The following is a 17,479-nucleotide window of genomic DNA, read 5'->3' as shown; positions in this document are numbered from 1 at the left end:
CCAAACTAAATAGAACATGGTGAGAAAAATGGGTCCAAAAATTTAAAGTATAAGAATCAAAGGAAAAAAAAAAGCATGCTTTTTTTAAGAGGACAGGACAGTCAAAACTGAGCGTTTAAATTTCTATCACAAGTACAGGAGGCATTAATTGAATGCATGGTTACTGTAAAACCAGAAATTATCACATGCATGAAACTTTCACTAACTTGGTGAGCCACATTTTGTAAACGTTTCTGTCCACACAATCCAGCAGATTTGATATTCTGGTAATACTTTCATGGTCTGCAATACATGAAAGTTTCGTGCACTAATGTTTTTGGTTTTACAGTATTTTCAAATTGTTTGTTTGCATTGTCATAGTGAAGAAACGAGAAACATGGATATCAATTATAATAAATTCTGATGCTGTTGTACTGACTTATCTCTCAAAATCTATCAACTTTTGATATAACTGAAATGCTTGAAGAAAAATGTTAATTTTATGCATATTAGCCAAGCTCTTGTGACCAGCAACATCACTTTAAGATCTCTTATGTGCCACAAGCCACAAAAACTGCATCTACGTATGAATGACAGGACAAGTAAAAATTGATGAAATACTCAACTTGGCTGATGTATTCAAATCTTAAGGTTCTCCCAAACAGCAAAAGATGTTGAAAATTTTGGAGTGTCACTCCTTGTTCATGGTTTGTATCTGTCATCATTACTCATTATTCCCCTGGAAATTTTTTCGCCATGTAGTACAACAGCTAAGCCTGATGGATTTTGTTGAAATTGAACGTTGTGGCAGGGTGTTAATGAAAGGATTACGAGTATGTGCATCGGCTAATATCGCCTTATTGCCTTCTGCACAACACTCATCCACAATAAGCTGTACCACCAGTCAGTGGCGGGGAGTGGGTGATGGGGACAGGGGTGAAAACCTGGACTCCTTAATATGTCAGTGCTTGCATAACAATTCAAAATGTCAGCTAGCATGGTAAAGGAAAGGCACATGCAACATACAGACATTCCTCACATTCAATGAATGGAGTTAGGGGAGAAATAAATCATTTTCATTTGGCTTTGTCCTTCTATCAAAGCCACGCAGTAGAATAGCACACCTGAACTAAACTCCATCCCACCAACAAAAAACCCAAAAAGTTTCATTCCTGTTGGCTGCCGTCGATAAGATCGAGCTTTTTAGTGGCTGTCAATATTCCTGTCACAAGCGACTTAATCGTACAGCTGAGGAAATATTAATCAGGGCTCGAGGGTATTCATGCCTATCTCAATGTGATGAAGTTCATTTATCAGTGCAATGCACTTTTGGAAGGAAATCCAGATATCACCAATTGCAGCTGTCCTTTCCTTTGGCACTGTGCATGACAACTTCCATTCTGATGGAAAACCCTGTCATGCATATTTATGAGTTCAAGTAGCTCCATACTATCAACAATGACATCACAAAGGTACTTTAGGTAGAGTCATCAGCACATAATTCATAACATCACAACATGGTGCTGCAATGATTTCAAACTGGCATGTTGGGAGTCAGAACGGGGCAGAAAAAAAGCGATATTGCCTCTGCAATGATTACATCACAGACTGGTACGCTGTAGGTATTTCTCAGCCATGCATGTCCAGATTGCAAACTCTCCTGAATGGATAGTGACAGACTGGAAGTAACCACATCGCATCAGCACAACCTGCTTCATATCGTGAAATCTTGCCGCTTTCAGGCAATGGTGTCCAACTGCTGTGGCCTTCCAAGTTTTCAATAGGTTGGATTGAATTGTCCAAGCTCGTGCAGACGAGAAGAGCACTGTCTCTCTTATTTTCTTTTCTCACAATATCTGGAGGATTTTCTTCAGTTCGATCATGACCTGCCAGTCCTGTTTCTCCAGATCTTCCCGGAAGTGATCTTTGACAGCGTCTATCGACTCGCGGCTGATCTGTTTGGGTTTAGATAATGATAACACAAAGAATTACCATGATGGATGTATGAGGGATTTATCTGACAGATCAAGACAGCATCGGCAGCTTTCTGCCAACTACAGCTCCCGACTTTGAGGTTTTGTACACATGATTATTGGCTTTTTCTTCTAACATAAATGCATACAGTATATCTAATTACCCATTGAAAGCACCATACAGAAGTTCAATGAACAGACGTCTGTTTTCTTGCTCAGGTCAGTTTCGAAAGATGTTTTTGTTTGTTTTATTTCTACACTTTTCAAAAAGATATGTTGGTATTAACATAGGCACAGATGTCATATCTAGTACAACCTTACTGCATTATTGCATAATACCCTCTAAACAATGAAAGTCTTGATGAAGTGTCATACAAAGAGGGCATGACTAAATCTCAGCTACGTTAACTTGCAAGGAATAGATATCTAATACAAAAGGACTGCTTTCCCATATGTGGATCTCACTGCAAACATCTGAATGGTACTGCATCCCAGAGTAACTGGTTCACAATCATACTGGTGTACATACACTAAGATTTATATTAGACTACTTCCATCTCTGGATGAAAATATTCCCTTCATCTGTTACCTTGCTAATTAACATGTCGTTGTGGTCAAAGTGTCTGCCGTACATCTTGGGGGCGTCGCCGGACACGTTTTCGATCTTGATGCAGATCTCCTGCCCCTTACGGGCCGTCTCCAGCGGCTTGTGGTTCAGCTCCAGACTGCTGACCACACCCAGCTCGCAATTCTGGAAGGAAAATAAGAAGAAACTTTACACAGCCTCACACTACATGAGAAATGAGCAGTACGCGTCCAACCAAACACCTGTTTTACACAAGTGCTGTCTCTAGGTGCATGACGTGAAGATTGGCAATAATCATCATGGCAATGAAGAAAGCCCTCACATACATGCTCCTGCTCGATAAGCTTTCATTTGTAGCCAGGAGAAAGGGTGGTGGCATACTCATCGCTATTCAATTTATCTTTTTTTTTTTTTCCTTTTATTTATTTTTTTTTTTGTGAGGGACTGCCTTTCATGAAGGAAGATAGGCCCCAACACCTTTTTTTCTTTTAATTTGTTCCATAGTATTATGGTAGAGAAAATCAGTTTAAGTGATTCATCAAAATAAAGGCTCTGCTTTCTTTTCTCCAAACTTGCATATTCCCTGTATTTCTGAAGTTAAATGAAACGAGGTGTTGAAGACTTATTACTACTCCCTTCATCCCCTAAAAATGACAGATCATGGAAATAATCTGAACTTTTATATACTAGAGTTCTGCAGAACCACTGAAAACAGAGGGCTAACAATGCAACACAATGTGAGAAGAGATCAATGACGCTGATACTAGCAACTATTCTATTAAGCATATCATGAAAGCAAAAATAAAATCCTCCAGTGAAATACAATTGTCATTCTTACAATACTGTGTTCAATCAGCTTTAACTAGCTGTTCCTAAGAAACACCAAACTAAAACTCCAAACAGTAAGTCTGATCAAGTGTACGTGTAGGTCTCATTTGCACATGTGAGTTTCATCTTTTTGACCACTGCCGTAAAGTCTTCCTGAATATAACAACTACACAGACATGCAATAAAAGAGCTATAGCATGCACGATGTTCGTTTCATCACCTTTATTTTTTTTTAGCTTTTTTTTTTTTTTTTTGGGGGGGGGGGGGGGTCACTGGCCTTTCTCTTTCTTTATATATATTTTAAAACAGTCTTTACCCCTTTTCAGATATGAAAGGGAAAAATATTCCACATCATCCAATTTTTCATGGCTTCCAACTAACCTCTCTGCTTGGCACGATAATGGGAGTGCCTTGCTTCACGATACCCCCTTCCACCACCACGCCCATGACGATGGGGTTGCGGGCATTGAAGATGCACTGCGGCATGATGCGTAGCTTGCAGGGGAAGATGGCGATGTGCTTGTATTGCTCGCGGTTGCGCTTCTTCACCTCGTCGCGGTAGGCCATGAAGCTGTCGAAGAGGTGGTAGATGATGTCGGCCTGGAAGATGCGGATGTTCTCGCGGTCGGCGAGCTCCTGGGCGTCTCGCTCCACCTTGACGTCAAAGGCTAGGATGACTGCGTACCTTGGTGTACGTTGAGAAAAGATTATTTCTAGCAAGACAGGTTCTCTTGGTGGAAAAGTACATACTGGTGCCTGGAAATGAATACTAACTAGCTCTCTTTCATTTCTACAGTCTGCACACAGATTAAAACATTTAAATTTCTTGGGCATGGTTGCAATGACTGTTTTTGTCCATATACTGTATTGCAACAGAGCCTTTTAAGATGCTTACTCCAGTACATCAAAAAGTGCTTTCATGGGGCTTGCATGATAATATAAAGGAAAAATAATAACAATTTTGCTGAAAACAGTTTTCTCCCGGTGCATTTTAATGTATTAATTTGATTTGTACTGATGTCAGATAATGCCTTCTGTCATAATGTTATGACAAAATTGATCTAAAAAAAAAATAAAAAATCACCAGAGTGTTTGTTACAACACTATACTTTACAGAGTGCATGGAGCTACTGATTTGAGGACTAAACAAATTTGAAGAAAATTTGAAACAAAGTGTTACAACACTATAATTTACAGAATGCATAGAGAGACTGACCTTCTTCTGCTTTACAATATCAGAATGCTTGTACATTGAGAAATTGAAATAAATTCATTGGCAAGTTAAATTCTTATTGCCAAACCTACAAGTTTTTTTTATCTGACTTTTGATGCATCCTAACTGGGTTTATGCTGCAATTTTGAAGGAGCAAAAAGAGCTTGCAAAACAGTTTGGATACTGAACATGTACGCTCAACTCATGAAATATCTAGGACAACATTCTTGTGCATATACTGCCTCAAAGAAAAGGTTTGAAGAAATTCCCATGAATCAGTAACTCAGCATCTTATTTCAGTGAAGAATAGCAGACTTACTGGCTGTCGTGTTCCAGCATGACAGAGGCCTTCATTACATCCTTCTTGTGCACTGGCCCAATGTTGATACCCGAATACTGTGGATTTAAATGTGAACATCCTTGTTAAACAGTGAAAAGATATCACAGACATGCGACTAAATCAACATTTTTTGAACACATAAACCAACTAACACCAGCTTACATCATTCATCCAATGACCTTATCAGTAATTGGCTTCATCAAGGAGATTTAAGACTTTCTGCTAGCTGTTATTATTCAAACAGTTGTAAGTTTTCTATTGATGTACAAAAGAATTCCACAGGTGCATTTGTGCCTTTGACGATTGATATTCAATGCTGCCGTCTTGCTGAACAATCTGCAGATTTATTCTGTCTACTAACATAATGTTGGCTATATTTTGCTTGTTTATCTAGTAACTCACTTGAAGGCTATTTGAGACCAAGCTGTTTTACTATTCTAACCCCCCCCCCCCCCCCCCCCCCCTTGATCTCGGCCGCTGATGGCGCGATTGCCGCAAAATTTTGCCTGAACATAGAGCCGGATGTCAACTACAAGATTACACAGTCATACAATCCAAAAATATTGATTTTCTATTTTTGGTAAATTAATTATGCAAATTTATGCATGAAATCATATTCTCCCCTGTAACTCCATTAAAAAGAATTAAGGATTTCTAAATTTTTATGTCAGAATTCCTCAAGACACATTAAACAATTTTCTTGTAAAAAAATAGCACAATGAAAATCAATTTCTTTTGTTTTTTATTGTTTTAATTTCTTATGTATTTCATTGTTTTTTCCAACCCTTTGTTTTCTATTGTTGTTTTCCCAAAATTTATTGCAGGCACTCTCTCAAGCTTATCTACATTAGAATTTATTAATTTCAATGATTTAAAGTTGAAATAATCTAATTTATGTCAATTTAACAAAAAAACACAATTTGCATTGGATTTGCACACGATATCATGAATTAGAGCCGTTTTCGGGTTGACATGCATATGCAAAACATTACGTAACATCAGAACGAAGTACCCGGACGTCGCAAATTTGGTCTCAAAATATGCGGGAGACTTCAATAAAAAAAGTCATGAAACGACGTGGCAAAATCTTTGCGCGTTGCGGAATCGTGGTGCGAAACAAAAATTGACCCCCCCCCCCCCCCGTTGTTAGAATAGGGTTAAAGCTGTGACATCATGCAAAGCCCGTTTTATCACTCTTCCACTTAATTCCCACAAATAAAACTTATTTGGAATTATCTTCCGGTATAATTCTTTATTGACAGATATGTCAAATTACTGACATAGCAGGCTCAAACACGTTATTTTCATTATCATTACATCATTATTTGCATAATTTCTATTCGCGCATCCCCGTGTCTTTACCATTTTATATCACCTATCTTTTGTAAGTAGGGATAGCGAAGAGTAATTACCATCACAAAAACACATCTTTCCTAGAAAGTGGCTGGTGATAATGCAATGAGACATGAGTCAATTGTCTTCCTATCTGCAGGCCAGATCGAGTTTGGCACATGCTTCAAATATATTTTAGTGGCAGCATCGAACATCTAGCAAAGGAAATAAGACGGTTATGATTCCATTCTCTTGAACCTCCTTAGCTTAATTCACATAATGACCTCATCAGTAGTTGGTTTAATTCACCTAATGGCCTTATCAGAAGTCAAAATGTTCTTATCATTCTTCTTTGATATTACTTGATTGTACATTATTGTATCATATATTGTTGCTTTCATGTCTCTGGCAATCAAAATAACCCATCTTCTGGGAGCAACTGCTATAGACAATGGAGATATTGCGATGTGAACTCACTGGAATTTTTGATGTCCTAAGGAATTCGAGGAGAGCCTCCAGGGAGCCCAGGGTGGACGCCTGGACGTAGACACCTCTCTCGGAGAGCTTGATGCTGGTGAGAACAGTCTTCAGGAGTTGAGAAACCTCTTCCTGCAGAGGAGGAAGCAACAAACACATGGCACAGAGGATTAGGGATAGGTATGCGGATCCAGAGAGGGAACATTGGTATACAAATGAGGCATAAGTCTGAGAGCGTCAGTCAGAATTGTGTGCATAAGGTTAACTATGGAATGCTTAACCAACAAGGCAAAGCCAAGTGGGTTTAGGCTGATGCACAAAAACATGTGTGCACCATCTGTTTTATAGAATGTGGAAGAATTTTCTTGCCAGAAATCCATTTTGTGATTTATGTTACCCGATGGTAAATTTACTGGATGCATTTCCTTTTGGCTTGCCATAGATGAAAACCATGCATCTAGTACTTCAAAACCATGCATCCAGTAAATACTGGACGCATGGTTTCCAGCCAATAGGTGTCTCTCACTGAGTGCGGGAACGTTTGCTAAGTGTGCGAACCTTTGCGACAAGAGCACATGTTTGCAATGGTTGTCCTCTCTGAGGCAGTGTGCGGCCAGTAGAAATCAACACACAGCTATCAACCAATAAGATCGCAGGATTTTTGCTACCCATGCTATAACGTGTGATAATCATGCAAGAGTTGGGGGGGGGGGGGATAAAGATACCAGGGCTAAACTATGCACAGGAGTGGACAGAAAAAACTGACAGAGGAACACAGGCTGGAGAAGAATAATGTAAACTAAAAACCAAACAAAAACACACCACACAAAATGGACTCTCTACATTATTGATGTAGAAAGCTGCAGTATATTGTAGGGAAACTCTTTAAAAATTCCTGCATCAGCAATATTTGATAACCATGCACCAAGGGTTATCTTGAGGATCTCTACACTATCCTTGCTTACAGTATCACACTATGGGAAAGAGCTCCCCAATTCCTGCATCGGTAATACAGTCAAACCTGTCTATAAAAACCACTGTCTATAGTGACCACCTGCCCTATGCGACCACTAAACACAATTCCCCCCCCCCCCCCAGAGAAGAGCCATGTTAACAACCCTGTCTATAGCAGCCACCTGTCTACAACGGCCACTTTTTTTCGTCCCCCTTGGGGTGGCCGCTATAGACAGATTTGACTGTACTTGCATTACCAATGCACACTGGATTACCTTGAGAATCTCGACCTCGTCTTGCTCCTCTGCAACCAACATTGGCAGTCCAGCTAGTGCTTTCTCCAGATCCTTGGCAGCCACCTTCACTCCCTGGGCACCGGCGATCTCCTTGTGACTCTCATACTGGTTCTACAAACACAAAGGGCATTAAAGAAGGTTACAAGTGGTAGACCGAGGGACAGAATTGGACCACATGTAAAGAGCTTCTATCCCACTGTCCTCGGGAGTACAGCTGCATTGTACACACTGTTTTCATTGAATATCCCTGCATCATAGAAATTTCATCAGACATGGACATTAAATAAGAAAGTTTGGAAATTTCAAAACTTTAGCAACGATACCTTCAAATGGCAATCCTCACATTAGTACACTGACAATTAAAAAATCTAAAATTCATACCTACTTCTGAGGCTTGGGTATGACGAAACCTGTAATCTCAACCCTAAAACAGCTGGAGGGGGTTGAATCAAACCCCCGCTCAACATTTTCCACGACCATTCTGTCATGCAAAGTTTTTTGTCCAAGCCGCTCGCTGACTTCTTACTTTCAAGTCTCACACATCTTATGACAACATTTTTGCAAAAATTGGGCATGCTGATACGACACTGCACAACCTTTTATACATGCTCATCAGACCGGAAATGGCTCAAAAACGTGATTTTGTGTACAAAGTCAAATTAATGCAAATGGGGTTTTCTCACCTTTATATTTAAGGAAGGTATATGATTATTTTCATGTTCATTGGCTGTGATCAATTCATTTTTGATAGCCTTACCTTAACTCGTAGCTCCTTCAGGGGCTGGGGCATGAGGAGGCTCCTGACCTGGGACACGATGGGTCCCTCCTGGCCTGCTATCACGATGGTGTCCCCCTCCCGCAGTCTGCCATTCACCAGCACCACGTCGATGGTCGTGCCAAGTCCAGGGAGAGATTTCACCTGGTTGCAAACAAATAACAGAGTGATAGCTTGCTTTAACACTCGGCATACTGCAGGTTGAATACACTCACTAAGTTGATGTAAAGTGTCAAGTTTCCTGATAGGGCCTCTTGACCACATTTCATAAAGTGCTTCCCAGTGATTGTGACCTCACATGCAGTTACTATGACAGCAGCTAGCCAGCAACCAAGCAGCTGTGAGCACTGAAGTTGGTGTTACGAATCCAAAGATACAAATTTATGACAAATCAAATACTTTTTGTCCATATATCTGTACATCCCTTTTCATGCATGGAAATGTCATGACAATTTTTTTAGTGAATTAGTAGAAAACAGCATGAAGACAATTGTGGTGTACAAATCTAAGAGCCTGCAAATATGTCTTTGAACTGCCCATTGTGAAAATTTATTATAAAATGGGTTCAAAAATGTAGCCAATTGGAAGTACTGAAATGAGTCACGTGTGCGCTCATGATTTTCTTACTAACATGCACAGCCGTGCAAAAAGTGTGCAATGAAAAGTCATAACAGCACGACGTGTTATCCTATGGGACATTGCAGAGAAAGTGTAACAGCTCAGTCACTGACATCACAATGTTTACACTAGCAGTGCACATTCAATCAGTTGTTACAAGTGCGACGCGCGCTACTATACGCGCTGTCAATCCTGTAAACAACTTCTAGTTCGGGCTGCCAGCCGGCCTTTCTTGTGCATAACATGTGGCGTGTGTATACTCTTATACGTACTTATATGTCCGGGATTTCCGAGTGCGACGTGCGTAAATGTTTGGGACGAACATCTTCGGACATCTTGACTTTTGAGCGAGTGCTACATGTAGCTGACTGGTATTGACCCACAAAGGTACATGAAAAATGCTGTTAGTTTTCGACCCATTTTATAAATCAAATTACACACAGGTTTAAGTTCGTGACATTAGTGGAGATGCAGCTCACTCTCACCTGTGCATTATTTGTATAATAACATTTACACAGTAGTCTGAGGGACTGTTCAGTGTGTGGCCTCTTACCTCCAGGGTGGTACACTGCAGCTGCTGGGAGAAGGCCAGCCGCTTGGCCAGCAGCGTCTGGCTGAGGGTGATGATGAGTGCAATGAGATTACCCATCCCGTCGCCTGAATGGGCCGATGTCGGCACCAGCGAGATGTACGTCTTGACGTCCGGGTTGTCGTAAAAGAGGGCAGCATTCAAGCTCTGGCGAAAAGTCAAACCAGGGTATAAAAGCACGTATACATCAGTGGGGACCCGCAACTGCTGCTAAGCTCACGCAACAGATTCAAGTTTATGCCAATAGTAACTGCCCACTAAAAAATGTGATGATGACTAATACAGTATATCGGTTCAGTTGACCAAAAACAAATTTAAAATTCAGTGATTTTAGGAAGGCAATGTGTGTTGTCATCATCTCTTCACTTCCGGGCATGACTCCTGTCCTGGGTTGAGAATGGAAACCTGTGAAGTTTGATCTGTTTTTGAGCATTCAAAAGTGAGCCTCACTGTTTTGGTGTCCAACAGAATGGACTATCCACATGAACCATAAATCAATGACAATAGCCAAAATAGAATGGATAATATGAGCCTGTTGATGCAAAATTTTATCATGTGATCTTTTGCAATCTTTTGCAATCTGGGTTTACCAAAATAGAAAGTATTTGTTTCATTTAATTGTGCCAAAAGCTAACGATGTACAAAAATATCCACACAATGGAATGTTCAATGTTAACAGCGTATGGTTTGAGTTCTGATCTGACGATTAAACAATGTGTCTACTGTCTTGGTGCAATGACACGCGAAAATGTATGACACAATGGAATTTCCCAGACATAGGTCAAAGGATATCCAGTATGTGTAGAATCACATCACATTAGAGTTTTCTATACATACCACAGTGAGATGATTAATTAAAAATAAGAAGGGAAATGGTACAAGGTGCAGTGAAAAGACAGTGCTTGCTTACTATGGAAACATTGAATTAGTTAGAAAGAATGACGAAAACTTAACCCACTTCTGTGGAAGAGTGCATGCCACTTCAACACTGACCTGTTCCGCAAACTCTGTGATGATGTTTCGCGTCCTCTCTTCAAATTCGTCCTTCGTGTGCCGCTTCTGCTTCTTGATGGTGTTGACAACGTCTGTTTGTGGACTCGGCTTCCACTCAAATAACCTATCGATCTGTGATGGTCCACAACAGGAGAATGTGTAAACAAGAAGTCAAAAAAAAAAAAAAATCACCAACAATGCCATCCGTAAGCAGGCAACACCAGTAGCTTGTAATCACCATTTACAAGTTGAGAGAATGAAATTACAAAAGTATAAATCAAACTGCACTTACCATTTACGTTTCTACATGTTTCAAGAAACACACAAAGGACAAAGAGGTGCAGATGCAAATTGAGCTATCAAGATTATTCATAAGTTTTAGTGAACCGTCTTATTCAGATTGATAAAAGCATTTCTGACATCTGGTCATCTCTTTTAACAGCGTTTTCAGAAACTATCTTATGCATAAGGTGGAGAAAAAAAGCACAGACTCCAACTCTCCCGCTTTTAAGCCATTTTCTTACAATCTGTAATGCTCTCATGTTTGAGTTTGATTTCTCTTGCTTTGGCTATGTGTCTCCCACTTCTCCTGCTTTAAGTTAAGCTTTCTCCCACAACTTCAGTTTTGCTGTATGTGTTAAAAATCAGGCTAAGATAGCACAACAGAGCAGCTACAACCTCGCAATCGGCCACAAGGAATGTCACTCTTTGCTCTCATAATGTGCGCTACATGCACATACAGTAATAATCATGGTGTGCATTGCACGATAAGAGTCTTGCTTGCGAGGGGGTCCAGGCAGAAGAGATTTCCTGTTTAGGAGCTTAGGGTTGGAGTCTCAGCAAAAGGTGGCACAGACAGAAATAACTTCTTGATTTCATGAATATGTGCTTACCCATCATCACCTAAATGGAGACACCATGATTAACTGAAATGGGGTTTCTTGATGAAGTCGAGTAATACTATGCAATAACTCTCAAAATCTTTCATGCTCAACTGGTATAGCACAAAATGGATATACACTATAATCACTATGAAATTCATAGGGTTCTGATGTTCATTTTCTCCTTCCGTGACAATAAGTCCCACCTTGTTAAGGGCGACCACAAAAGGTGTCTTCCGTTTGCTTCAATAAGTTGATGGATTCTATGGTCTGCGGCTCCAGACCGTGCATGATGTCGACAACTAAGATGGCAATGTCGCACAGTGATGAGCCCCTTGACCTCAGGTTGCTGAAGGATTCGTGACCCGGGGTATCGATGATCAGAAGACCGGGGATTTTCAGCTCCTCTTTGGCAAACTGTCGCAACACAATCCACAAATATTTCATATTATTAATAGAGCCATATGGCTACCTTTTCAGCAACTCTTGTTACACACATGCACAATGCAATAGTTTATGGTGCCAGTTATACATGGGATTTGTCTAGGCAAATAAAACACAGAATATTCTGTACAAGTACGATAAACTTTAATGTCTTCCATCCAATATAGGTGAGTTTCCATTTTATACCCAGCACATTCCCACTTGATTCCAAAAGTAATCAATAATAATGAACAAATATCAACTATCTAAAGATAAACGCACTGTGCATGAAATATGCTAGTAGAACAAAGTCCTACATTTTGCCTTTTCAATTCTCTAATGAAACAGCTTGTGTGTACTACACACAAGATATCATAGTGCATTCTTTTGCATTGTACACTTATATGCCCCCAGCATTTGTAAGTCATATGCTTGATTAAAGAGGGGCACCACAAGTTTTGAGGTTAAGCTGCTAACACCGACTGATCTCAGGTTTGGAATGGCTGCCCCGTGGTAGTGTGTTCAAAATAGCACTGACATTTGCACAAACACAGAACTTGACGTCCCTCAATTTTTTGTGTGCTGTCCTCACCTCTCTGCACATCTTGGTTTGGTCCTTGATGGCCGGCCGAGGGACCATGGTAGCACCAATCTGTTGAGTGATACCTCCAGCCTCACCATCCTGGACGTTGCTGTGTCGGATCTGTGTCGGGGCGAAACATGATGTTGTAGTACAGTGTACTCCCGTTATAAACGAAATGCTCGGGACCGGCAGTTTTCTTTCGTTATAACCGAACAAATACAATATATAACAAAAACAAGGAAACCACGTATATATATCATATTCTGTTTGCGGAACACTCATCATACACTGGAAAGCTATGTGAAATGTGATGGGATAACTGTATTACAATAGCAAACGCAAGTTCCCCTCAGAAACTATGCGTGACACAAGGGAGCGAACACACAGTGGTGTCAAGCGTTTCACCCATGCAGAGACGCTATAAAATGCTTGTTCCACTACGTACTTTCGAAAGCAATTCGCCATTTTGTTATAACGGAGAACATTTCTTTTTTTTTTCTTTGTCTGTGGCGCTCGGAAAAGACTTCGTTATAACAGAAATTTCGCTATTAACCGTGTTCGTTATAAGCGAATTTTGTACCATAGACTTTAATGGCAATAATTTTGGGACCAGAAGATTTACTTCGTTATAACGAAATTTCGTTATAACCTGGTTCGTTGTAACGGGAGTGCACTGTACAAAAAATGTCCCGCTCGTGGCTTTTATTAGGCACATTGACATTGAGAGCCAATGTCTAGTCACGACCCCCAGAAACCTCTCCTGATTACGTACCTGGCTTTACATTTATCACTGGTGTTCATCATTCTAACTTTGTAACCATAAACTGCCAAAATTGTCATTAAGTAACATCAATGTAACTCCCCATTTTGGTTTAAAAAAAGAAAAAAAAAGAGGGGGCTGATGAAATATGTGTATTAAATGTTTCATTACACATTTCATTTCATGCATTTTATCTCACATTCAACAAATAAGTAATCTTGCTAAACTAAATCTTAATCCCATAATAAACTAGATATATCGCTACGGCTACTGATATGCCTCCGCCATAATGCATGGTTCTCCTAATAGGTCTATAGTACAATGTCTTGACAATGTGTGATGACAGTTTCACACAATTGGCAAAATATTAAAATGACAGGTTTGACACAAATGTGCTGAATGTTCACTTTCCTAGAACTAGGTTCAATTGGATGAATGATTAAAATGTAAGAGTGCAAGGTATTTGGGGAATTGATGATTTTTACTTGACTTTTGACCCTTTTATAAGTTTATGCATTGAGTAATTTTCAAGGTATTGAGAAAAAGTATAATTTCAGTATCAAATGGGAAAATAGCATTATCTAAACCTGGTCTTTGACCTTTGACCTCACAGTTCCAAAGAGAATCACTGTTAGGTTGAACATGCATAAATATGTAAGTTTCATGATGATACCTTGAGTTACTTTCGAGATGTGGAAGAAAAAGTGCAATTTAGCACTTTCACTTGACCTTTTACCTTTTGACCTTTGACCTTTAGGCAAGAAACTTCCCCAAAAATATATATTGGGTAATACATGCCATTACATCAAGTTTTTTTTTAAAAAAACCTTCAGGCATATTGCATTTTAAGGAAAGTAGTGATATTTTGAGGAGTTGACCGCGACCTTTGACCCCCTGACCTTTGACCCATGACCCCCAACTTCCCTAGATAATCACTGCCCATCGGTAAAAAGCATATATACTAAGTTCCATGAAGATACCTTGAACCATTTGCGAGATATGGAGAAAAACATGAAATTTCAAATTTTTTTTTTCACAAAATAACCTGTGACCTTTGACCTTTGACCCTGTGACCCTAAAATCCACACAAAGTATTATCCCCCCAAAGGATATACCCTCATACCAAGTTTGATGTAAAACCACCACACGGTTCTTGAGATATCGACAAAAACAAAACGGGACGGACGGACGGACGGACGGACGACGACCCGAAAACATAATGCCTCCGGCCACTTCGTTGCGGAGGCATAATAAAATGACCCCAAACACTTTTTCACCATCTGCATGCTCCAGAGAATTCTACGAGTTTCAAATTGGATCATTATGATTTTCAACTCCTTCTCTTCAAATCTTGTTGGGGAGTGTTGTCATCAACCCCAGCAACATGTTTGAGTATAAAAATCTCTTTTTCATCATTAAAAATCAAAGATGAATGGTCAGACATCAGTCCTTCAACATGGACAGATGGGATGGACTGGTGTACAACAAAGCTAGCAACGTGTCTTTAAAAGACTCTACAAAACAGAGGTACACAAAATCAATCCTAGCTTATTTTTGTAAAGCACTAAGTGGCAGAATGGCATATTATAGAATTCTACAAATGTGTTTCTTTCCAGGCAATAAGATAAAACATTCTTGTCAGACTCTCCTGCTAAGAAGCTAGTACTGATGACCGTATATCAACATGTCTGGAGAGTAAAGTAAGGATGGAAACCAAGATGCAGTATGCATTATATTATGAGTTTGTTTGGACGACGATTGGAAATAGTATGGGCTTATTTCTGGTAGTAATTTCTTTTGTGTGTGTGTGATTAGTTTGAAAAATTAAACTGCAAAAACATGGAAATTACTTATTGTACATACAGACCAGCACAAATAAATGGGAAGAAAAGAATACAAAACCACTTCTCTCATATGTCATCAAATTTGGGTCAAGGCCCATTTTTTTTTAGGGGGCACAAATCCATTCAAAGGGCCAAAAATGAGTAATAAAATAACACGTAATGTGGCCATGAACGGTTTGCTTTTGTAAAGGGGCATTCCAGCCAGCGGGAGGAGCATGGCAGCAAATTGCCTCTGGCCGGTGGGTATTTCGAGTAGTACTGCAAAACATATTTCCTGACAGCAATGAATGGTTCAGATTTCAGATCAGATTTCAGATCTGCGAGGTTCCAAAGTCTACCTAGACATACCTTATCAAGAATCTTGGTCTTTCCTGTGTCAACGTGACCCAAGACACAGACAACTGGTGACCTCAGGTGATCCGTGGACTTCTTGGCTTCAGCCTGTTCCTTGCGTTTCTGTCAATGGCACAAGATAACGAGGCAAAAGTTGGCATACTGGGAATGCATATTTATATTTTAAGAGGTCACCCTTTCAGTTGTTTATGTCTGCACTTTTGGCAACTCAGAATTACTGTGCAGCATGCACTGCCACAGTGCATATGTGGTAATCCATCTACTTTTTTTCCCTTTTTATCATGACTAAAACATTGTCAGTTCACAACAGAAACTATGCATTTTCAGAGCTTACAACTTTTAATTATGCATTTTCAGAGGTCATCAACATGTAAAAACTGCTGAGAAAATCTACAAAACTATGTTGGTTTGGAGGTAGACATAGTGCTCAACATTTATAATGTTGGATCAAGTAGAGCTCGTAATGTGTAAAGGCACTGAGTTGACGACACATTGTTATGGAAATTAAAGGGGCATTCCAGACGATTTTCATAATTTCACATCATGCAGTACATAAATCGACAGCTCCATGTATAGATTTGTGGAATTTATTTTGGTCCTTGGGCAGAGAAACTAATAAACTTCATTCTTAAACAAACTACACTGAACAGTGTTGATGACATCAGAGCCTCACATATTTCAGAAATGTTGCAGTGTAATTCCATTACAATACTGCTAGCTCAACCAGTTCACCTATGAAGAATCTATGCATGCCTTCTTCTTTTGTTCTGCTTCCTTGAGCCCTAACTCATTGCATTCTTATGGTGAGGCTGTAATATCATCATCCTTGTTCATTGCAATTTGTTATAAATTTTGAAAACATTCTCATTCTCATTCCTCATCCCAATCATTATAAATTCTGAAACTCTGTACTCAGTTTAACTAATTTAAAGTTGTTCAAATGTAAAAGTCTGGAAATCATCCGGAGGTCCCCCCCCCCCCCCCCCCCCCCTTTAAACAGCGCCGTTTTCGTTTTTACACTTGTATACCATATGGAGTAGAGTTTGGCCTTCTACAGCAGAGTGTTGGTCTCACCTGTATCCTCTGCAACACCCTCTGCCTGGTTTTCTCCTCCTTTGTCAGTTCCTCATCACTGGAAAACTCATCACTATCTGATTCCTCATCTTCGTCATCATCATCCTCATCATCATCTTCCTCATCCTCATCCTCCTTACTCTCCTGCGTTTTGATGGTAATCTGAGCTTTGGGCATTTTGTCCTCGACAGCTCCTCCCTCTTCACTCTCTTCCTCTTCATCCTCCTCCTCATCATCATCATCTTCATCTCCATCATCCGCGCTCCCTTCTGTTTTTGCTGTTACTGCTGCAAAATAGTAGCATGGCCACAAGGCATAAGATAAATATCAAAATAAGTAGTTTCGCATCAAAGAGTTTTTGACCATGAAAACAACTGCAGCAGAGTTCTCTTTCACACCATATCTTTATTTCTAAAGCCTTGTCTTACCCAAACACTTTCTAAATAAACAACTGTAGAAATACATGTATAAGACTTTTAAAGCTGACAGGCCTTTTTAGTTTTATCAATCAAACGAAGCAGTGAATACATCATATAAAATTCAGTACATCATTTCATTATTTAAGAACATTGTTTCAGTATGTGCATTTCAGTACATAAAAATGTGT

General features: G+C 39.7%; 1 pseudogene; it reads right to left on the bottom strand.

The window, feature by feature from the left end:
* Positions 1-1,802: 1,802 nt before the first annotated feature.
* LOC139709467 (eukaryotic translation initiation factor 5B-like) overlaps positions 1,803-17,479 on the bottom strand; it is a 31,012-nt pseudogene continuing 15,335 nt past the window's right edge.

The sequence above is a fragment of the Diadema antillarum genome, unplaced genomic scaffold (genome assembly GCF_040938485.1).
Source record: "Diadema antillarum isolate AM-2024a unplaced genomic scaffold, OU_Dant_1.0 seq00001437_RagTag, whole genome shotgun sequence".
Classification (NCBI taxonomy): Eukaryota; Metazoa; Echinodermata; class Echinoidea; order Diadematoida; family Diadematidae; genus Diadema; species Diadema antillarum.
The sequence above is the reverse complement of the archived record's forward strand: the minus strand, read 5'-3'. Positions and strand labels throughout refer to the sequence as shown.